General features: G+C 47.9%; 1 pseudogene; it reads left to right on the plus strand.

The window, feature by feature from the left end:
* The first annotated feature begins 5,253 nt into the window (after nucleotides 1-5,253).
* LOC132808678 (zinc finger protein 850-like) overlaps nucleotides 5,254-24,590 on the plus strand; it is a 73,489-nt pseudogene continuing 54,152 nt past the window's right edge.

A 24,590-nucleotide genomic window follows, 5' to 3' on the forward strand; every position in this document is an offset into this window, starting at 1 on the left:
GGCTGAAGGGTCTGTTTCTGTGCTGTATGAACCTGTAACTGTTCTGTACTGGTCTTAAAATCATTTTCTTGCCTTCCCCCATAAACATCCACTTCTTTGTTGTTCTAAAATCAGATGAATTCAGCCTTGAATATATTCAATGATCCCCTAACTACAGAGAGACTTTTGCTAATATAAAACTTGCCTTGCTGATTGCTTGCTGCACCTGTCTGACAACTGGCAGTGAGTGGTGTAGGAGGCCACTGAGGCCCCTTGGAATGTCCACACATCATTCCTAATAAAGGGCTCGTGCCCGAAATGTCAACTCTGCTGCTCCTTGGATACTACCTGACCTACTGTGCTTTTCCAGTACCACACTTTGACTCTGGTCTCCACCATCTGCAGTTCTCACTTTCTCCACACCCCACTCCATCACCAATTAAACAATACACCGCCTTTCTGCTTTTATTTCCACAGAAAGGCTCTAACTTCACATTGTGGTACTGCATTTGCCATGTGTTTGTCAATGGTGGTCTTCTCTACATCGGGGAGACTGAGCATAAACTTGGGGAACGGTTCACCGAGCATCGCAGCTGGGTCCACAGAGTCCAACCGGACCTCCCAGTCACCATCCATTTTAATTCCCCTTCCCACTCCATTCCTGACATGACCATCTTTGGCCTCCTCCGTTGCCACACCAGACCAAACCACAACTTGGAGGAACAACACCTCATCTCCCGCCTGTGCAACCTACAGCTCGAAGGACTCAACATTCTCCAATTTCAAATAACTTCACTTCCCATCCCCAACTACCTTCAAAGCCCCGACCCCTCATTTCCAATCCTCCCTGCCACCAACCAGTTTCCTTCCTCCCCTTGACCAACCAGGTCATACCCTCGGCCTGTCTTCACCTATCCTCACTTCACCACACTGCCCCTTACACCCCCTTTATCTGCATCTCCCCCTACACCCATTCCCAGTCCTGAAGAAGGGTTACAGCCGAAACGTCGACTTCTCCATCTCCTGATGCTGCCTGGCTTGCTGTGTTCTTCCAGCCTCCTGCCTGTCTATTTTGCCAATTGAGACACAGACTCAGACCAATGTTTCCAGAGTCTGTCTCCTCCCGGTTTCACTCCCTTTGCTTTCAGTTGCTGCAAGTCAACAATTGAACACCACAGTGGAAAAAGAAATGGAAAAGGGGGCAAGAAAAGAGAGTGCCGTGCTCACAGATCTTGGACAGAGGAAGGAATTTACAGTCAGGGTGAAGCTCAATCTTCATTCAGAGACAGGAGCAGAAATAGCAGCTTCAGAAGCTCATGGTCCAACCTCCGCATTGAGACAATAGGAGGGCTCTGATTGGCAGGAAGACCAGGCTCCTTCCGGTCCTTCAGGGTTTCCCAAAGGTTCGTCTCCCTGTCCATCAGAGCGACGAGGGGCGGGGCCCCAAATCGATTTCACACATGCGCACCATCAACACTGCTCACGGCCAATAGAACGGTTTAATGATCGCATGGGATTGTGGGTGCTACATCAGCCATTAAAGAGATGAACTCAAGTGTCCCATATGCCCTCTTAACCGTCCTTTTTCGTATGTTGGTGACGTATACGTCAGGAACTAATCTTTAATCGATATTAGATTGATACACTGAGTGAAACACTGTAGGCATTCAACTCTAAACACTATTTCCAATTTGGTGTCAGTGCAGCACTCTTTATTTGTCCTCACATCAGGACAGAATCAAAGCCCTATATCTGTTCCACCTGAACCTCGATTTTTGTTTAGTTTGTGGGTTCCAAATCTCTGTTTCAATCATTTATTAAAAGTTACTCATGGTACATGTACATCGCTGGCTGGCCAGCATTTAGTTCCCTTGAGAAGGTGGTGGTGACCCGCCTTCTTCAACTGCTGTGATCCATAATGGAACGGTGAACCACAATGTCCTTGGGTGGGAATTCCAAGATATAGACCCAGGGACACTGAAGGAACAGCAATATGTTTCCCAAGTCAAGATGGTGAGTGGATTGGAGGGGTACTTGCAAGAGGTTGTGTTCCCAAGTATTTGTGGGCGGCACGGTGGTTAGCACTGCTGCCTCACAGCGTCAGAGACCCGCGTTCAATTCCCGCCTCAGGCGACCCACTCTGTGGAGTCTCCCCGTGTCTGCGTGGGTTTCCTTCGGGTGCTCCGGTTTCCTCTCACAGTCCAAAGATATGCTGGTCATGCTAAATTGCCCGTAGTGTTAGGTAAGGGGTAAACGTAGGAGTACGGGTGGGTTGCGCTTCGGTGTGGACTTGTTGGGCCAAAGGGCCTGTTTCCACCCTGTAAGTAATCTAATCTATCTGTTATCTGTTCTTTGGTGAATTTCCATGGTACATCTTGTACACCGTACATATTCCTGCTTCTTAACAGTGGGCAGAGGGAGTGGATGTATGTGGAGATGGTGCCAATCAAGCAGGAAACTTTGTTCTGGATGGTATCAAGCTTTTTGAATGTTGTTGAAGCTGCACCCATCCAAGCTGGTGGGAGAGTAGTCCATTACACTGCTGACTTGTGTTTTGTAGAAGATGGACAGGGTTTGGGGAGTCAGAAGGTGAGTGACTCGCCACAGTATTCCTGACCTGTTGCCTGTTCTTGTTGCCATTGTGTCTGTGATTAGTCTAGTTGAGTTTCTGGTCAATGGCAAACCCCAAGGATGTTGATAGTGGGGTGTTTAGTGACAGTAACACTGTTGAATATCACGGGGCAGTGGTCAGATTATCTCTTTTGGGGATGAGTCATTGTTTGGCATTGGGGTGGCATTCATGTTACTTGCCATTCATCAGCCCATTGGATATTGTTAAGATCTTGTTGCATTTCAAACTGAACTGCTTCAGTTTGTGAGGAGTTGTGAACTGTGCTGCACATTGTGCAATTATTGGCGAATATCTCCATCTCTGACCTTATGATGGAGGAAGGTCATTGATGAAGATGGTTGAGCCTAAGACACTACCCTATGAATTCCTGCAGAGTTGTCCTGGAACTGAGATGACTGACCTCCAACAACCAAAGCCATCTCTCTATATGCCAGATATACCTTAACACTTAAGATACACAATAATATCCCCCATTCTCTCTCCTATCCCCCATTCTCTCTCCCTCCCCCATTCTCTCTCCCCTTCCCCATTCTCTCCCATTCCCCCATTCTCTCTCCCCTTCCCCATTCTCTCTCCCCTTCCCCATTCTCCCTCCTCTTTCCCCCATTCTCTTTCCCTTTCCCCCATTCACTCTCCCCTCCCCATTCTCTCTCCCCTCCCCATTCTCTCCCCCTCTCCCCATTCTCTCTCCCCTCTCCCCATTCTCTCTCCCCGTTCCCCATTCTCTCCACCCTCTCCCCCATTCTCTCTCCCCTCCCCCATTCTCTCCCCCTCTCCCCATTCTCTCTCCCCTCTCCCCATTCTCTCTCCCCTCCCCATTCTCACTCCCCTTTCCCCCATTCTCTGCACCCTCTCCCCCATTCTCTCTCCCCGCCCCCAATCTCTTTCCCTTTCCCCATTCTCTCTCCCCTCTCCCCATTCTCTCTCAACATGGATAGGGTGAATACCCAAGTTACTTTCACCAAAGTAGAAAAGTCCAAAACTAGAAAGCACATGTTTGAGGTGAGGGGGAATTTTAAAAGGCATTTGGATGGGTACATGAAAAGGAAGGTTTTGAGAGACATGAGCCACATGCAGGCAAATTGGAAGTAGATTAATTTAGGATATCTGTTTGGCCGAACAACTTGGATCAAACAGTCTGTTACTGTGCTGTATGACTCTAATCTTCTTCGGTGAAAGCAGAGGTGTGATTGTGAAGGCTAGAGTTTCAGAGCAGCTTTCAAAGATGTTTTGCCCTTAATGGGAGCAGAAGACGTTACAATGAAATCCTGCATTTGGCGCGCATTTCTGCTTGATTGCAAAAGTGTCCGGTACTTGCAAGATTGTAATAAATTGTTCTTGTTTCCAAGGCTTTGTCTCAGGCTGATTGATTTGGGAGTGAGTTCTGTTTCTCACATTTTTACCTATGTCGTTGGTACCTATGTGGACCATGACTTGGAGCTGGAAACCCTCTCCCTTCAGGACCCCAAAGATACGATCCAAGACATCACGCACCCTGACACCTGGGAGGCAACACACCAACCGCGAGTCGTGTTCGTTCCCAACAAACCCTCTACCTGACCCTCTAACTATCAAGTCCCCAATGACTAACATTCTCCTCCTTTCCCTCCTTCCCTTCTGGTGCAACAGGGACAGGCTCTGTGCCAGAGCCCTGGGCCCCAGTGCATACCCCTGGTAGGTCGTTTTCCCCCCTCAACAGTACACACTGATTTATACAGCAGGAAGGAAATAAAAATAAGTCGTCCCTCCTCTCCCAGGAACCTCTGCTCTCCGACTACAAATTTAAAACCTCAAATCAGTGACTCCCCGCTCCTGGGTTGCTGCTGCTGCTGCCGCTGAAAAACAGAAAATGTCACCTTTTTTTGTGGTTAGCACTGCTGCCTCACAGCGCCAGAGATCCGGGTTCAATTCCCCTCCCACGTCCGTGTATGTTTCCACCCACAGTCCAAAGACCTGCAGGTTAGGGAGAATTGGCCACGCTAAGTTACCCCGTAGTGTTAGGTGACAGGGAATGGGGCTGGGTGTTTTGCTCTTCGGCGGGTCGGTGTGGACGTGTTGGGCCGAAGGGCCTGTTTCCACACTGTAGGGAATCTGATCTAAAGTTCTGGAATTGATATATTGATGAACTGAAACCCGCAACCATTCTAAAAGACTCAGCAGCGGTCCAGGTTTGTTCACAATATTGCAATTTGCAATTAATTCTGTGTCTTATGATCTTGCAGCACAGCTCCCGGCAGAAGGAGCAGCGCTGCAGGAGCTAGTGCTTCCAAATACACCTGGGGAGGCGGGGTTTACCAGGAGGGGCGGGGTTTAGCCTGGGTCGGTTTTTAGCGGGAGGGCGGGGCGTGTCTCGTGAGAGGGTCGCGCGCTAGTTGGCGGGGCGAGGCTCAGCGGGCAGTGCGGTGCGTGTAGCCTGAAGGTGCGTGACTTTGTGGGCGGTTGCGCGAGGGGGAAGGGGGCGTGGTTTTGACTCGCGGGGGGATCGCGGCGAAGTGGCGGGGTTTGGTGCTCGGAGGGAGAAAAAGGTTTGTTTCCATGAGGCGGGACTTTGTCCCGAAGGGGCGGGGCTTACGTGCAGCGTTTGGAAGGGGCGGGGCTTACGTGCCGCGTTAGGAAGGGGCGGGGTTTATGTGTCGCGGCGGAGGGGGCGTGGCCATCCCCGAAACCGGAAGTGTGCCCGCGGCCTGTTTCCTCAGCAAGTAAGGTAAAGCTTTATCAATATTTCCTTTTACAGAGTTGGTATTTAATAACCAGTAATGGCTACTCAATATCATCATAACGTCCCAAAATGCAATTCATTTCAATCCATTGCAGATAAGCACTAAGGGTTAATTTTCAATGGGATTCAACAGCCTCAGCACTAAAATGGTCTCACAAGGGAACGGCTGTGAATGTTATTACTTGGTGTCCTGTTCACACAGATTCACCGATGCTGAGGCAAACCTTCTTAATTACCTTACAGCATCCTGGTGTCCCTATCTTTAAGTTCTCTCCTCTTTCTGAGCCTTCCTGCCTGTTTATTTTCTGGTGCAGTAAATGTATTCAACAATTGAGCATTACATTTTAGTCTGAATGTTTAATGACAAGTTTTAAGGCTATAGACTTTATCACCCAGATACCCACACCCTCATTCCTCCCTTTGATTGCATCGTGATCACTTAAAGAGAAGGCTAGTCCAAACAAATGCCCTTCAAGGTGGTCCAGCCATCAACATCCTGTAGAGCGGCACCACCATCTTCGCAGCTAATCTGGTCATATTTATCATCGCCATCAACACATGTGGGTGAGCCATCGGATTGCAAAAGGAACATCTTCTGGGGCAAATCTATATCACTAAGGGACCTCATAATCTTAGCAATTAAACACCTAGCAAGAGCAATACCGACAAACAGAAGAAAAGTATTCTACCATACATAGCTAAATTGATCAGCCAATTGGACCATGAGCCCAACTGCAGTTTCCCCAACCGGTCCCTTCAGTAATTCTGTCAAGGAATACCTGGATCTCCTTCTTGTATCTTGTTGTGGTTCTGTTCGCCGAGCTGGGAATTTGTGTTGCAAACGTTTCGTCCCCTGTCTAGGTGACATCCTCAGTGCTTGGGAGCCTCCACATCGCTTCTGTGATGTTTCCTCCGGCATTTATAGTGGTTTGTCTCTGCTGCTTCCGGTTGTCAGTTCCAGCTGTCTGCTGCAGTGGCCGGTATATTGGGTCCAGGTCAATGTGTTTGTTGATAGAATCTGTGGATGAGTGGCATAAATGATATCTGGGCAGGTTGAGACAAAGGGTCTGTTTTCGTGCTGTGTGACTCTAATTGTCTTCAGTGAAAGCAGAAGTGTGGTTGTGAAGGCTGGACTTTCAGAGCATGTTTTGCCCTGACTGGTAGCAGAAGAGTTTGACTGAAGTGTGTTGGTGTTAATGCCTTGTTGTTTCATTTTGCTCCCACCTTCCTGGGGTCGTTAACCATTTTGTGTCTGGTCCTTCCTCAAGAAGCTACATTGCAGGTTTACCCTGAATTGACACACTTTTTTTTGCTTCTCAGAATCAGACCTGCTCACTCTCAGCAGGATCCCAGTGTTGTGGAAGATACTAACTTTCAGGTGGAGGTATCCAAAATTCAGAGAGTTGTCAGTTTTGATCTTTTTGCTTTTTCTGCCCCTGTAAGATCCTGAATCAGCACCTTCAGGGGAATTAGTTAGAGCGGAGTGAGAACAGAGGGAGAGAGAGAGGGATGGTGCTTTCAATTTTGTGGAACAACAAAAGAATATTCCACAGAAAATAGAGTTGCTTGTTCTGAATTTCTACCCTGCACTGATAGTGATGACTTTTGTAATCTCTTTTTGCAGAGTATTTGAAAATCTGAAGACTGAAGTTTCAAAATCAATGGATGAAGGGCTTATGCCCGAAACATTGACTCTCCTGCTCCTCGGATGCTGCCTGACCTGCTGTGCTTTGCCAGTGCCACATTTTTCGACTGACTCTCCAGTGTCTGCAGTCCTCACTTTGATGTCAATATCTGACAGTCACTCAATCCATCGGGACAGTAACGATTTTTGATTGTGATTTCTGTGAGAGGGATCAACGCTTTTTGGTATCTGTTTGAGGACATTTTCAGCATCAGTGGGACTGGACGAGAGACCCCACTTTTGCAGCGCACTGTGTGTGGAGCCTGAAACAGTTATACGGCCTGGAAAGGTGATTTCACGGCAGGGAGGGGCTCTACACATGTTTGTATGCAGCTGAAGCTGTAGCCATGGAGAAACCTGAGGATTCCCGCCCTGTGGAGGAACCGTGGAAACGTGGTGACTGTGGGAAAGGCTTCCGTGTCCCGTCTGCCCTGGAGATTCATCGGCGCAGTCACACCGGGGAGAGGCCATTCTCCTGTCCTGTCTGCGGGAAGGCCTTCAAACATTCCTCCCACCTGTTGGCCCACCAGCAGAACCACACGGGGGAAAGGCCCTTCAGCTGCCCAGAGTGCGGGAAGGCCTTCAGCACATCCTCCCATCTGCTGACCCACCAGCGGGTCCACATGGGGGAAGAGGCCCTTCAGCTGCCCCGAGTGCGGGAAGGCCTTTACCCAGGCTTCCTCCCTGCTGAGGCACCAGCGTGTCCACACGGGGGAAAGGCCCTTCAGCTGCCCTGAGTGTGGGAAGGGCTTCAGACATTCCTCCACCCTACTGACCCACCAACGGGTCCACACGGGGGAGAGGCCGTTTACTTGCTCTCAGTGCGGGAAGGGTTTCACCTGCTCCTCCCATCTGCTGACCCACCAGCAGGTCCACATGGGGGAGACGCCCTTCACCTGCTCTCAGTGCGGGAAGGGCTTCAGGTATTCCTCCCACCTGCTGAGGCACCAGCGAGTCCACACAGGGGAGAGACCATTCAGCTGCCCCGAGTGTGGGAAGGCCTTCAGCAATTTCTCCACCCTGTTGGCCCACCAGCGGGTCCAAATGGGGGAGAGACCATTCACCTGCTCTCAGTGCGGGAAAGGCTTCACCTGCTCCTCCGCCCTGCGGAGCCACCAGCATGTCCACACGGGGGAGAGACCCTTCAGCTGCCCAGAGTGTGGGAAGGCCTTCAGCAATTCCTCCCACCTGCTGACCCACCGACGGGTCCACACAGGGGAAAGGCCCTTAAGCTGCCCTGAGTGTGGGAGGGCTTTTAGCGATTCCTCCTCCCTGCGGAGGCACCAGCGGGTCCACATGGGGGAGAGGCCGTTCACCTGCTCTCAGTGTGGGAAGGCCTTCAGTGATTCCTCCCACCTGCTGACCCACCAGCGGGTCCACACCGGGGAGAGGCCCTTCAGCTGCCCTGAGTGTGGGAAGGCCTTCAGGAATTCCTCCACCCTGTTGACCCACCAGCAGATCCACACGGGGGAGAGGCCATTCACCTGCTCTCAGTGCGGGAAGGGCTTCACCTGCTCCTCCGCCCTGCTGAGGCACCAGCGGGTCCACACGGGGAGAGGCCCTTCAGCTGCCCTGATTGTGGGAAGGCCTTTACACAGGCCTCCACCCTGCTGAGGCACCAGCGTATCCACATGGGGGAGAGGCAGTTCAGCTGCTCTCAATGCAGGAAGAGCTTCAACTGCTCCTCCCACCTGCTGACCCACCAGCAGGTCCACAAGGGGGAGAGGCCCTTCACCTGCTCTCAGTGCGGGAAGGACTTTAGGTATTCCTCCCATCTGCTGACCCACCGGCGGGTCCACACGGGAGAGAGGCCCTTCAGCTGCCCCGAGTGCGGGAAGGCCTTCAGGTATTCCTCCCATCTGCTGACCCATCAGCGGATCCACACGGGAGAGAGGCCCTTCAGCTGCCCCAAGTGCGGAAAGGGCTTCAGCACATCCTCCACCCTGCTGAGGCATCAATGGATCCACACCGGGGAGAGGCCGTTCACCTGCTCTCAGTGCGGGAAGGGCTTCACCTACTCCTCCCAGCTGCGGAAGCACCAGCGAGTTCACGTGCCATCGCAGGGGGATTGAAGGAGTGAAGGCTGAGTGCCATTATCGATTGGACTACCAACCCATTTCCGGGGACTCCCGGGTTTGAATCCCGCCACGACAGATGGCAGAATTGGTATTCAGTCAGAAATGTGGAGTTCGAAATTTAACAATGAGACCGTTTCAGGGAGGGGGTGGTGCAGGGGAGAAAGCCCCTGATTCCGTCTCTCCCTTGTTAGGGAAGGGAACCGCCATTGTGGGAAAGGATTCACTCAGTCGTTCCAGGGGAGAAACTTACTTGGAGACAGAGTATGCGTTGAAATTGCTGAGTGAGGCAATACTTCCTCCGGGTTACGGCGGTACCAAGGATCCAGTTACAAAGGGACAACTTGGTGCTGGCCAATATTAAAGACAGTGGGGGGACGGGGGAAACAGGGGAGGTGTGGTGTGTGCACTTTCACCTTGAGCTCAAAAAGCAACTTCTTTTTCTCTGCCTTTTTGCTGGGGGGATCCAAAGCTGTAACAAAGTTGGGTTGCAATAAAGGATACCTGAACTTACCACCGGGCTCAGACTCTCATTGGAAGCTTTGAGCTCCAAGAGGTTTTTGTTTTAAAGCTGCTTATTTCTTTCAGCCTCCTGCAGTAAGTTTAGAACATAGAACAATCCAGCGCAGAACAGGCCTTTCGGCCCTCGATGTTACGCCGACCTGTGAACTATTCTCAGCTCGTTCCCCTACACTATCCCAAAATCATCCATGCGCTTATCTAAGGATTGTTTAAATCTCCCTAATGTGGCTGAGTTGACTACCTTAGCAGGTAGGGCATTCCACTCCCTTACCACTCTCCGTGTAAAGAACTTGCCTCTGACATCTGTCTGAAAGCTATCACCCCTCAATTTGTAGTTATGCCCTCTCTTGAACAAGGGCACAACATTTGCAATCCTCCAGTTCTCAGGTACTAAACCCGTCGATAATGATGACTCAAATATCAAAGCCAAAGGCTCTGCTATCTCCTCCCTCACTTCCCAGAGAATCCTCGGATAAATCCCATCCAGCCCAGGGGACTTGTCTACTTTCACTCCTTCTCAAATTGATAACACCTGTGCGTAACTAACCTCAATCCTTTCGAGTCTAATGTCTCATATCTCATTCTTTTCCTGAGTGAACACCAATGAGAAATGTTCATTTAGCACCTCTCCGATCTCTACAGTGTCCACACTCAACTTCCCACTTCTGTCTTTGACTGGCCCTATTCCTACCCTAATCATCTGGGCAGCACGGTGGCACAGTGGTTAGCACTGCTGCCTCACAGCACCAGAGACCCGGGTTCAATTCCCGACTCAGGCGACTGACTGTGGAGTTTGCACGTTCTCCCCGTGTCTGCGTGGGTTTCCTCCGGGTGCTCCGGTTTCCTCCCACAGTCCAAAGATGTGCGGGTCAGGTGAATTGGCCATGCTAAATTGCTCGTAGTGTTAGCTAAGGGGTAAATGTAGGGGTATGGGTGGGTTGCGCTTCGGCGGGTCGGTGTGGACTTGTTGGGCCGAAGGGCCTGTTTCCACACTGTAAGTAATCTAATCTAATCTAATCCTTTTATTCCTCACAGACCTATAGAAAGCTTTAGGGTTCTCCTTTATTCTATTTGATAAAGACTGCTCGTGTCCTCTCTTTGCTCTTCTTAACTCTCTCTTTCAATCCTTCCTCGGTGATCTGTAATTCTCTTATCGCCTCATCTGTACCATCTTGCCTCATCAACACATAAGCCTCATGGAACAGCATCATAAGACACAGAACTTGTATCAAAAGATCAGTGTCATGCAACTGATCGAATATATTGAACAAACTGAGATAGTCTTCATCTCTTAGAATGGGTGCGGACTTTGGTTCATTAATATGTAACAGTGTTTTTGAGATGACTTAAGCTTTTATAAAAAACAGACATCTCTGCTCAGACAATGCAATGAAGGTGTGAGATTTGAGTCTGTCAGTATTCCAACCTTGAATCAGACTTGTTCTGTTTCCAAAGTCGGAATTTGTAAAATATTATATGCATTGACTGCCTGCAGTTTGTGTGCTTTTTGAATAAAATTGAATGTATCTGCAAATATAATTTTGCCAATACAATTTCACCCCATAAAGTAGTGTGTGTGTGTGCATGAAAGAGTGTGCATGTGAGTTTGTGTGTGTGTGCACAGAAGTGTGTGTGTGTATGCTTGGAAAGTGAGAGTGTGATGGAGTATGAGGCTGCGAGTGTGAGAGAGTGTTGAGGGGTGTGTGTCTGTGTCTGTCTGAGAGGTAGAGTATGTGTGTGAGGGAGAGGCTTAATCAAAGCAAGGGGTTGCATTTTTGCTAAAACAAGGACTTGTACAGTTGGGCCATGGGTCGTGTTAGAGAACAGACAGACATGGGGGGTGGGGGAGCAGAGGTGGGGGCTGTTCAGGTACATAGTTCTTTGGAAGTTGCATCATTGCTCGACAGGGTGGTTAAGGCGGCATTTCGCAACATTGCCTTCATTGTTCACACCATTGAGTATAGGAGTTGGGACATCATGTTGAGGTTGTACAGGATGTTGGTGAGGCCACTTTCAGAGTACTGAGTACAGTTCCGGTGGCCCTGTATTAGGAAGAATAATATTAGTGAGGGTTTAATAAAGATTTACCAGGATGTTGTAAGGACTGGAGGGTTTGAGTTATAAGGAGAGGCTGGGACTTTATTCATTGGAGCACAGGAGGTTGGGGGGGGGGAGGTGACCTCATTGAGATTAATAAATTCATGAGGAGTGGAGGTAAGGTGAATAGCAAATGGCTCTTGCTTAGCGTAGGGGAACTCAAAACTAGGGGGCATTTTTTTAAATGTCAGGAGAGAGATTTAAAAGGAAGCGGAGGGGCAACATTTTGAAAGAGGGTGATTTGCATGTGGAATGAACTTGCTGAGGATGTGGTCGATGCAGGTACAGTTACAACATTGAAACAGCATTTGGATGGGTACATGAATAGAAAGGTTTAGAGGGATATGGGCCAAATGCAGGCAAGTGGGACTGGTTTGTATCGGGTTGTGAGTTCATGGAATGCCCTGCCCGTATCAGTGGTGAACTCTCCTTTATGGTCATTTAAGCGGGCATTGGATAGGCATTTGGAAGTTATTGGGCTAGTACAGGTTAGGGAGGATTCGGTCGGCGCAACATCGAGGGCCGAAGGGCCTGTACTGCACTGTATCCTTCTATGTTCTATGTTTAGTTTGGAATCCTGGTCGACATGGACGAATTGGACCGAAGTGTCTGTTTCTGTGCTGTATACCTCTATTGAAACTAATAGAATTCTGAAAGGGGCTTGACAGGATAGATGCAGATGAAATGCTCCTTTGTGGGGAGGGTCATCGAATTCCGACAATGTGGAAGCAGGCCATTCAGCCCATCTATTTCACTCTGGCCCTCTGAACAGTATCCCACCCATACCCAACCCCTTACTCCATATTTCCCATGGCCAAGCCACTCTAACCTGTACATCCCTGGTCACTATGGGTAACTTAGCACGGCCAATTCTCCCTAACCTACACTCTAATCTATAAATTACCTTCTCAAGAATGTAATTTAAGTGCAGAGCTTTTCTAAGAAAAATGTCAGTCAGACTCAACATTGGGACACAGACAGAATTCACACCTATTGTCTCTGCTTATAAACAGGGCAACGTCTCTTCGAAATGTAGATTCATTTAGGTATAACTGCGTCACTTTACATATGAAGATATCCCTTTGAATGTGCCACATCCCTTTGAAATGTAATCTCGTCCATTTGCATCTCTTTATTTGCAAAAATACCCCGTTAAAATGTCCATGTTACTTTAATGTCCATGCACATTACCCCCTTTAGATTATGAGGCCGTTCCGTTAGATGTCGGAATATCTGTTTAAATGGAGCCGTGAGCTTTCCCAATGTAGACAGGGCTCCTCGAAACGTGGCAGTGTCCCCCCTGCAGCTGCAGAGCGAGACAGGAGAGTTTGTTTTTGTGAATGAGCAGTTGTAGCGCGAGGTGGCTGTTGCTTGGTGACGGTGAGGCTCCCCCGGCCCCGCCCATTCCCCCGTGCAGACGTCACGCGGGGTGAAGGCGGTTGGGAGGAGAAGTCGCTCGAGCGGGGAAGCGGCGGCCGTTAGGAAAATGGCGCCGTGCGGCCCGGGGCAGACCCCCGTCACTGGTCACCGCCGCCTTCCTGGCGCAGCTGCTGTGTCACGGTCACACCGGCCGGCTGTACAGCAGGCAGGAGCCGGTGACCATTCTGGAGGCGGATGGGGTTAAGGGCCTGCTTGGGAACTGGTCGGCCGCCTGGGTGGTGGAGTTCTACTGGTCGTGGGGCGGCCCCTGTGTCAACTATGGGGCCACCTGGAAGGTACTGGGCCCGGGAGGTGAAAGGTGAGGCAGGTTGTGGGGGGGACGGAGGGGAAGGAATGTGGGGCCTGTCCTGTCATAGTCACATTTTACACTCACTTTCCATCTGCTTTTACTGGCGCTTGTGCTGTTTACCCCTCACTGTGTTTTAATCCTTGTGCTGTTTACCCCTCACTGTTACTTGTACAATTGTTGAGGGTAGTGTGTAAATACTAGTGAAGGATACTATGCACCAGCATGTATATGTTCCTCAGTTATTGAAGGGGCAGGACCTGTTGAGAATGGTTAGTAAAGTATGTGGTGCACTAAGCCTTGTTAACTTGGAGATAGTTTGGTATTTGTAAAAATATACTTTTTTATTATTTAGAATCATAAAGATGTACAGCACATGAACACACCCATTTGGTCCAACCTGTCCATGCCAACCAGATATCCTAAATTAATCTAGTCCCATTTGTCACCACTTGGTTCATATACCCATCCAGATGCCTTTTAAATGCTGTAATTATATCGGCCTCCACTACTTCCTCTCACAGCTCATTCCATACGTGCACCATCCTCTGCATGGAAAAGTTGCCCCTTAGGTACCTTTAATATCTTTCTGCTCTCACCCTAAACCTATGCCGTCTAGTTGTGAACCTCACCCCTATTCTGGGGAAAAGACATTTAAAAAAATGTTGAGCAGCCAGACAAAAGCGATAAAATGTTGAGCCACATGGGGAAAAAGAACTGTGGCTCTACCCTTTATTTCTCCTCTTGGCATTTGAACATTTAACATCTGTCAATAACACCAGCATCGCCACAGAGCACATTGTGTCTGCTCCTCGGTGTGAACAACAGCGCACCTGCTCGCTGGTGTCACCAGTACATTGTCCATGCTCCTCACTGTTGGCAGAAAAGGAGACATCGCTTATCTCTGTTCCTAAAGGTCTTCCCTTTATTCTTAAAGCTGTGTCCTCTGGTCCTAGTCTCTCCTACCAATGAAAACATCTTCCCAATGTCATTGCACTGTGGGGATGAAGCCCTAGCCTGTCCAGTAATTTCTGGTGGGTGAGACGAGGCCTCAAGGTTAGAGGGAGTAGCTTTCAGACAGAGATGAGGAGGAACTGCTTTTCCCAGAGGGTCGTGAATCTATGGAATAGTCTAGATTAGAGTGGTGCTGGAAAAGCACAGCAGGTCAGGCAGCATCCAGAGAGCAGGAAAATCGATGTTTCGGGCAAAAGCCCTTCATCAAAATCTAGGGAATACTCTGGCTAAGGAAGCAATAGAGGCAGCTTCATTAAGTATATTCAAGATACAGTTGGGTGGGATTTGGCCTGGTTGGGGAATTAAGGGGTTCCTTGTGACAGTGCAGGGAGGAGAAGATGAAACGATGGATAGATCAGCCATGATCTTAATGAATGACGGAGCAGGCTCACTTGCAGCAACTGGAGTGAATCCAGCGAGGGAGCAGACTTTGGGACCTCAGGTATGTGTCTTGGTTACCCGGGTGAGGAGAGACAGAAGTTCAGGTTGGGACTTTTTTCCGTAGCTTGCCAGAGTCTGAGGAGTGACCTTATACACTTTTATATCATCATGAGGGGCATGGATAGGGTAAATAAACATGGTATTTTCCTTTGGATGGGGCAGTCCAGAAGTAGAGGGTAATAAGTTTAGGATCGAGCGTGTGGTGCAGCAACAAGTCAGGCAGCATCCGAGGAGCAGGAAAATTGACGTTTCAGGGAAACTCCCTTCAGGGAAGTGTGTGTGTTTGTGCGCTGTGAGTATGTTTTTGCATGTGTGCCTGCTTGATAAAGTGTGATTGTGATGGAGTATGAGTCTGCGAGAGGGTGAGAGTTTTGAGGGGGTGGTGTGTGTGTATGTCTGAGAGAGAGCGTGTGTGTATGAGAGGGATATGGATATAAGTGAGGGGTTGCATTTGCTAAAATAAAGGAGGGCAAGACTTGAACAGGTAATGGTAGGGCCCTGGGTCATGTTGTAGAACAGAGACATGGAGGTGTTCAGGTTCATTGTTCTTGAAAGTTACATCACTGGTAGAGGGGGGTGAAGAAGGTGTTCAACACACTAGCCTTCATGGTTCACATGCTGAGTACAGGAGTTGGGACATCATGTTGGAGATGCACACAGAAAGTACGTTACTCAGAGGGTGATAGGTGCCTGGAACGCATTGCCAGCAGAGGTAGGGACGGTAGATTCATTCAAGGTGCATCCGAGCAGTAGGACAGTCGAAGTTTCGGGCACAAGCCCTTCATCAGGAATGATACGTGGATGTTCAGAGGGGCATCAGTGTCCTTCTATGCCAGTTGTCAGACAGGTGCAGCAGGCAATGAGCAAGGCAAGTGGTGTGTTAGCAAGAGGAATTGAGTTCAGAGATGGGAATGTCATCCTGCAGTTAGGGGGTCATTTGAATAAATTCAAGGTTGAGTTAATCTGATTTTTGAACAAGAAAGAAGTGGATGTTTATTGCGGAAGGCAAGAAAATGGTTTTAAGCCCACTTTAGAACAGTTCGAGTCAGACAACACAGAAACAGACCCTTCAGTCCAACTAAACCGTGCTGACTGTGTTCACAAACTAAACTAGTCCCACCTGTGTGTATTTGGCCCATATCCCTCTGAACCTTTCCTATTCACGTACTTATCCAAATGTCTTTTAAACCTTGTTACTGTACCTACATCCACCACCGTGTCTGGACATTGATTCCACACACAAACTACTCTCAAAAAAAAGGCGCTACTCCAGTCTTTTGAAAATCTTTCTTCACTCACCTTCCTCATTTGCTCCCTAATCTTGAAACCCCCATCCTAGGGAAAGGACACCTGCGGTTCACCTCATCTACCCTCCATGATTTTATGAACCTCCTTTTAAGGTCACATCTCAACCTCATGTGTTCCAGTGAAAAAAGTCCCAGCCTATCCACCCAGCTGTAGGTATATTCATATCCAGTTATGAATTGTTCAATGCTGGTGCTGACTCGAAAGACCGAATGGCCTAGTCTTGCTCCCAACTCTCTCACTCTGTGTCCAGGACAGCAAGAGGCCCTAAGTCAGAGGAGCAGAAATTAGGCCATTCAGTCCATCAGGTCTAATCACCCCATTCAATCGTGGCTGCTAGGTTTCTCAACCCCATTCTCCTTTAACCCTTGATACTCAAGAACCTATCTGTCTCAGTTTTAAATATTCCCAGTGACCTGGCCTCCACAGCCTTCTATGGAAATAGATTCCACAGATTCACTGCTCTCTGGCTGAAGAAGTTTCTCCTTTCTAAAAGGACTTCCCTTTACTTGAAGCGCTGCCCTCTGGTCTGAGTCTGTCCTACCAATGGAAACATCTTAGCAACATCCACTCTGTCTGGGCTGTTCAGGATTATGTATGTTTCAATTAGAACCCCCTTCCCCCCCCCCCCCCCCGAGTGTGGGTCTTTTAATCAGCATGAACCAGACCATTCAGGATGAGGTACACCAGGGATTGGGGTCAGCAAAATGAGAATGGAGGGAGAGTGTGTGGATTGGAGATTTTCAGCTTGGGAATGAGAGAGAAAAGAGGGTTTGCTATAAATTAGAATTGATCGGATGGGCCAAAGTGTGGTAGATGGAATTAAATTTTGAGAAATTCGAGTTGTTGCATTTTGGTCAAGCAATTCAGGCAGGACTGACAGAGTTAAGGGGAGTGTTGCAGAACAAAGAGACCTTGGAGTGCAGGTTCCATAGTTCCTTGAAAGTGGAGTCTCAGGTAGACAGGATAATGAATGAGGCATTTGGTAGGATGGCCTTTATTGGTCAGAGCATCGAGTAGATGAGTTGGGAGGTCATGTTGTGGCTGTCCAGGATGTTGGTTAAGCCAATTTTGGAATACTGCGTTCAGTTCTGGTCTCCCTACTGTAGGAAAGATGTTATGAAACTTTGAAAGGGGTCAGAAAAGATTTGAGCTATAGGGAGAGGCTGAATAGGCCAGGGATATTTTCCATGGAGCATCAGAGGCTGAGGGGTAAACTTATAGACCTTTGTAATGGGCATGGATAGGGGAGGAAACCTAAGGTCTTTTCCCCAGGGTAGGGGAGTCCAAGAAAACTAGAAGACATATGTTTGAGGTGAGAGCAGAATGATTTAACAGGGGTCTGAGGGGCAATCTTTTCACATAGAGGGTGGTGCATGTATGGCACGAACTGCCAGAGGAAGTGGTGGAGACTGGCACAATTACAACATTTAAAAGGCATATGGATGTCAGTCTGTTCTCAGCTCTGCTGGATTTCTGTTGAAGCTTTGACACCCCCCCCAACAACTATCTTTACACCTTCTGGGACAATAAAACATTCAGTCAATCAAGTCCCAATGCACAATCTCCCAGCCTGTGAACCATCCAGGCACAGTGTAGTCACAGAAGGGAATCAAACAAGAAAAATGAAACAACATTAGAAATAAATAGGTGCTCGCGTTTAATGTTTATTCATTAGGAAGTAAACCAGAAATAAGGCTCTATTTGTATTTGCAGAATGATATTTGCAGATACATTGTGTATTTTGCTCAAAAAATACACAATCAGTAAGCAGTCAATCCATGTAATATTTTGTAAATTCCACTTTGGAAATAGAACCAGTCTGACTCAAGACTGGGACACAGACAGACTCTGACCTCACACCTTTAATGCATTATGTGAACTGAGATGTCACATTTTGCTATAAAACCTCGAGTTATCTTGATAAGGTGCCTTGCAAGAAGGTCTGGGATTTACATGTGAATGATAGCTGCAATCCAGTCTAAAAGATAAAAGACTTGACAGTCCAGGTTTGTTCAACATATCATTTCGGTGGCAGAACGCGATAATGTTTTTCTATAAGTTATGTCTTAAGATCTTATTCTCCACAACCACCTGAAGGATCAGCGCTCTGAAAGCGAGTCATTCCAAATAAACCTGTTGAACACTCACCTGGTGGTGTGATTTTTAACTTTGTCCAGGTTAGGATGGATTGACCATGCCCAGAGATGTGCAGGTTAGGTGCATTAATCAGGGAGTAAAAGTTGAGCAATAGGGGTAGGGGAATAGGTGTGGGTCTGTTACCCTTTAGGGGGTCGGTATGGATTTGTGGGGCTGAGTGGCCTGCTTTCACACTCTGGGGATTCTCTGAAGGGAAGGGATTGGCACAAACTCATTTTTTTTTTTGCTTCCCAAAATCAGACCTCCACCCCTCTCAGCAGTATCCCAATGTTGTGAAAGATATTAACTTTCAGGTGGAGTTATCCAAAATTCAGAGAGATGTCAGTCTTGACGTTTTTGCTTTTCTGCCCCTGGAAGATCCTGAATCAGCACCTTCAGGGGAATTAGTTAGATCAGAGTGAGAACAGAGGTGGGGAGAGAGAGTGGGATGGTGCTTTCAATTTTGTGAAATAACAAAAGAAAAGAACTTTCCGCAGAAAGTAGAATTGCTTGTTCAGAATTTCTACCCTGCACTGACAGTGATGACTTTTGTAATCTCTTTTTACATTTCAGGATCTGAAGATGGAAGTTTCAAAATCAACAGATGAAGGCCTAATGCCCAAAACGTTGACTCTCCTGCTCCTCGGATGCTGCCTGACCTGCTGTGCTTTTCCAGCGCCGCACTTTCTGACTCTGACTCTCCAGCGTCTGCAGTCCTTACTTTGACGTCCATGTCTGACAGTCATTCAATCCAATCCATCGGGACCGCAACAGTTTGCAACTATGATTCCGTGAGGAGCAAAGCTGTTTGGTTCCTGTTTGGGTATGTTTTCAGCATCAGTGGGACTGGATGAGAGACCCTACCATTGCAGTGCACTGAGTGAGGAGCGTGTAACAGCTATACGGTTTGGAAAGAGGAATTCACGGTGGAGAGAAGCTCCACATGCGTTTGTGCGGCTGAAGCTTCGGCCATGGAGAAACCCGAGGAATCCCGCCCCGTAGAGAAACCACGGAAGTGTGGTGACTGTTCGAAAGGCTTGTTTCCCGTCTGCCCTGGAGACTCATTGGCGCAGTCACACTGGGGAGAGGCCGTTCCCCTGCCCTGACTGCAGGAAGGACTTCAGCGATTCCTCCAACCTCCAGACCCACCAGTGGATCCACATGGGGGAGAGGCCCTTAAGCTGCCCCGAGTGCGGGAAGGCCGTTACCCAGGCTGCCTCCTTGCTGACCAACCAGCGGGATCACGTGGCATTGCAGGAGGATTGAAAGAAAGACGGCCGAGTGCCTTTACCAACTGGACTATCAACCCAGTTCCAGTGGCTCCCGAGTTCGATTCCCACAACAGATGGCGGAATTGGAATTTGGTCAGAAATCTGGAGTTCAGAATCTAACGGTGAAACTATTGTCGGTGGGGTGGGGGTGGAAAAAAAACCCCCTTCTGATTCACTCAGTTCTTTTTTAGGGAAGACTTGAGCAGTTATTAGAGCAGTCGTCCCAGCTGCATCCTTTACCCGCTCTGGCCTACACGTGACTCCAGACCCACAATAGTCTGGTTGACTCTATGCTGCTCATCCAACTTACTTGGATACAGGTTGAAATTGCTGAGTGAGGCAGTACTTCCTCCAGGTTAAGGCTACACCAAGGATCCAATTACAAAGGGACAACTCGGTGGTGACCAATAATGAAGAAAGTGAGGAGTTGCACTTTGACCTTGAGCTGTTTTTAAAAAATTGCTACTTTTTCTACACCTTTCTGCTGGGAGATTCTGAAGCTGTAACAAAGTTGGGTCACAATAAAGATTACCTGAACTTCACACTGAGCTCAAACTCTCAATGAGAGCTTTAAACTGCAACAGGTTTTTGGTTTAAAACTGCTGATTTCTTACAGGAGAAAGTTAGAACTGCAGATGCTGGAGATCAGGGTCAAGATTAGAGTGGTGCTGGCAAAGTACTGCAGGTCAGGCAGCGTCCGAGGAGCAGGAAAATCGACATTTCGGGTTTGCTCCAGACTCCACCCTCCTTACTGTGTCAACCATCTGTGAGTAGGGTACTCTCTTCACAACTCCTTTTCCATTTATTTCATTCTGGGCTTCAATTTATGACTTGCAGCAACTGAAAGGAAAGAGAATGAATCCATGGAATGGACAGAATTGGGAAAAGTTTGTTTATAACAGAGTGTTTCATGTATTGAGTGAATGTAAAGAGGAAGTGGTGGATACATGTTCAGATGCAACGTTTAAAAGATATGTGGATAAGTACATGAATAGGGAAGGTGTGGAGGTATATGGGCCAAACACTGGCAAGTGGCACTAGTTTAGTTTGAGAACATAGTCAGCATGGAATAGTTGGACTGAAGGGTCTGTTTCTGTGCTGTCTGACCATAACTGTTCTGTCGTGGTCTTAAAACCATTTTCTTGCCTTCCACTTTAAAAATGTCTACTCTTCCTGTATCCAAAACATAAACCACAAAAAAAACACACCTCATCCACACAACATAAAAATCCACACTTTGTTGTTCAAAAATCAGATGAACTCAGCCTTGAATAAATTCAATGACTCCCTAACTGCAGGAAGACATCCCCATTTCTAATCTCAGTTCAGCCTGCTAATATACCACTTGCCTTGCTGCACCTGTCTGACAACTGGCATTGACTGATGTAGAAGGATGCCTCTAATCAAAGCACTGATCACAGGGTGGTCTGGTTTCAGGACCTGATTTCTCTATCCTCTGTTGATCTCCCTGTTCCCACAGACTAAGATGTCGGTCTGTTCTCAGCTCTGCTGGATTTCTGCTAAAGCTTTGACCCCGCCTTTTATAACTTCTGGAACGATAAAATATTCAATCAAGACCCAAGCCACAATCTCCCAGCCTGTCAACTATCCTAATACAAGGTGTAGTCATAGCAGGGAATCAAACAAGAAAAATAAAACAAAATCGTAAATAAATAGGTACACGTGCTTAATGTTTGTTCATGAGGAAGTAAACCAGAAATAGGGGTCTCCCAGGAATCTTCCAGTGCCCTACTTGAGGAATTCTGTCACCCTTACACCTATGAGGATCCAGCTATGAATTACAACAACATTTACACCAACAGAAATAAAGCAACGGTTATCAAATAGAGATAAACAGCACGGAAATAGACTGTTTCTCTATCTCATGCACACACGAGATAGATCATCCATGGGGGTGGGTTTGTATTTGCAGCATGATGTTTGCAAATACATTCTACTTTGCAAGGTTTGTAGCTCAGGTTGAGGATTAGGGTGTAGGTTTGCTCGCTGAGCTGTAGGTTTGATATCCAGACGTTTCATTACCTGGCTCGGGAACGTCATCAGTGGCGACCTCCAAATGAAGCGACGCTGTTGTCTCCTGCTTTCGATTTATATGTTTGGCCTGGATAGGGTTCCTGGGGTTTGTGGTGATGTCATTTCCTGTTCATTTTCTGAGGGGTTGATAGATGGTATCTAGATCTATGTGTTTGTTTATGGTGTTGTGATTGGAGTGCCAGGCCTCTAGGAATTCTCTGGCATGTCGTTGCTTAGCCTGTCCCAGGATAGATGTCCCAGTCGAAGTGGTGTTTTTTTTTTCATCCGTATGTTGGGCTACGAGGGATAGAAGGTCGTGTCTTTTTGTGGCTAGCTGGTGTTCGTGTATCCAGGTGGCTAACTTTCTTCCTGTTTGTCCTATGTAGTGTTTGTGGCAGTCCTTGCAAACTCCCGGAGTATGGGTCTGGGTGATATATGCGTTGGCAGGTCGGTGTGGACTTGTTGGGCCGAAGGGCCTGTTTCCACACTAAGTAATCTAATCTAATCTAAAAAGATTTACAAGGATGTCGCCAAGACTGGAGGATTTGAGCTATAGGGAGAGACAGAACAGGCTGCGGCTATTTTCCCTGGAGCGTCAGAGGCTGAGGGGTGACCTAATAGAGGTTTATAAAATCATGAGGGGCATGGATAGGATAGATAGACAAAGTCTTTTCTATGGGATGGGAGAGTCCAGAACTACAGGGCATAGGTTTTCGGGTGAGAGAGGAAAGATATGAAAGAGATCTAAGGGGCAACCTTCTCATTTAGAGGGTGGTACGTGTATGGAATGAGCTGCCAGAGGAAGTGGTGGAGGCTGATACAATTGCAACATTTAAAAGGCAACTGGGGGGATATGGGCCCTGTGCTGGCAGGTGGGACTAGATTGGGTTGGGATATCTGGTCAGCATATACGAGTTGTCCAGGTTCAGGTGGATTGACAGTACTGAAATACCCATAGTGCCCAGGGATGTGCAGGTTAGGTGCATTAGTCAGGGGTAAATGTTGAGCAATAGGGGTTGGGGAATTGTGTGGTGGGTTACCCTTTGGAGGATCGGTGTGTAGTCTTTGGGTCGAGCGGCCAGCTTCCACACTGTGGGGAGTCTCTGAAGGGGAAGGGATTTTTGTAAACTGTGCAAGGCAATGCAGCCGTAGTGCGGGGGCCTGCTGTTGGCCTTGCCCTGCCCCTTGCTCCTCCCCCTGTTGTTGAGCTGTCTAAAAAACAGCTACTCTTTCTCTGCCCTTTTGCTGGGGGCACCTGAAGCTGTAACAATGTTGGGCCACAATAAAGGTAACCAGAACGTACTGCTGGGCTCAGGCTCTCATTGAAAGCTCCAAGCGGTTTTTGTTTTAAAGCTGCTCATTTCTTGCAGCCTCCTGCACTAAGTTTCCAAAGTCGTGTATCAGGTGGAGCAGTGAATGAGTAGCTGGTTTCGTTAGAAATTATAAACTTTTCAGGAGTGCAGGCACTGCATCATTTCATCGGCAGTTTACTGGCAGCACTGGGAGGTATGGGCTGTGTTCATTAGAAAGGAGGTGGAGGTGCTGCTGTTGGACTAGGTGGGACAAGGTTGAAAAATCACAACAGTGGGTTATAGTCCAACAGATTTATTTGGAAGCACTAGCTTTCGGTGTGCTGCTCCTTCATCGGGTAGCTGCGGAGCAGGATCATAAGACGCAGAGTTAAGAGCAAAAGGTCACAGTGTCATGCAACTGATATGATATATTGACAAATGTAGATTGATGTTAAACATTCAGCACACTTACCTTAATTGTTCACACCATTGAATAAAGGAGTTGGGACATCATGTTGAAGGTGTACAGGATGTTGGTGAAGTCACTTGTAAAGTACTGAGAAGGCTTCTGGTGGCCCTGTAATAGGAAGAATACTATTACAGAGAGTTCAGTAAAGATTTACCAGGATGTTGCCAGGACTGGAGAGTTTGAGTTATAAGGAGAAGCTGAGACTGTCTTCACTGGAGCACAGGAGGTTGAGGGGTGACCTCATTGAGATTGATATGATCATGAGGGTTCTAAGTAACATGAACATCAAATAGCGAGGAACCTGCACGGTTATGTCAAGTGAGTGGGGGAGAAATTGTGGCATTTGGACATTTTAAATCCATCAAAAACAGCATCTCCATAGAGCATACTGTGCATGTCAGGTGAGGTGCCAGAAGACTGGAGGTTGGCTAACGTGGTGCCACTGTTTAAGAAGGGTGGTAAGGACAAGCCAGGGAACTATAGATCAGTGTGCCTGACATCAGTGGTGGGCACGTTGTTGGAGGGAATCCTAAGGGACAGGATTCTACCTTCATCTAGGTGGATGGGCTGGGACTTTTTCACTGGAGCATTGGAAGTGGAGATGTGACCTTATCAACGTTTATAAAATCATGAGGGGAGAGATGAGGTGAACAAAGGGTGTCCTTCCCCTAGGGTTGGGGTTTCAAGATTAGGGAGCAAATTTTGACGGTGACAGGAGAAGGATTTTAAAAAGATTTGAAGGGCACAATTTTTTTTTACACAGTAGTTCACGTGAGGACTAAATGTCTAGAGGATGTGGTGGATGCAGGTACAGTAACGTCATGAATAGGAAAGGTTTGGAGGGATATGGGCCAAAACACTGCCAGGTGGGACTGGTTTAGTTTGAGAACATAGTCAGCATTGACTAGTTGTACTGAAGGGTCTGTTTCTGTGCTGTCTGACTCTGGAACTGTCTTAAAACTGGATACTGGTCTTACAACCATTTCTTTGCCTTCCCCCACAAGCATCCACATAAAAATCACGTGAACTCAGCCTTGAATATATTCTATGACCTCCTAACTGCTGGAAGACATTCCCACTTCTGAACTTAATTCCTCTTGCTAATATGCCACTTGCCTTGCTCATTGCCTGCTGCACCTGTCTGACAACTGGCACAGAAGGACGCTGATGCCCCTCTGAACATCCTCGCAT

This window comes from Hemiscyllium ocellatum (genome assembly GCF_020745735.1).
Source record: "Hemiscyllium ocellatum isolate sHemOce1 chromosome 27 unlocalized genomic scaffold, sHemOce1.pat.X.cur. SUPER_27_unloc_9, whole genome shotgun sequence".
Classification (NCBI taxonomy): domain Eukaryota; kingdom Metazoa; phylum Chordata; class Chondrichthyes; order Orectolobiformes; family Hemiscylliidae; genus Hemiscyllium; species Hemiscyllium ocellatum.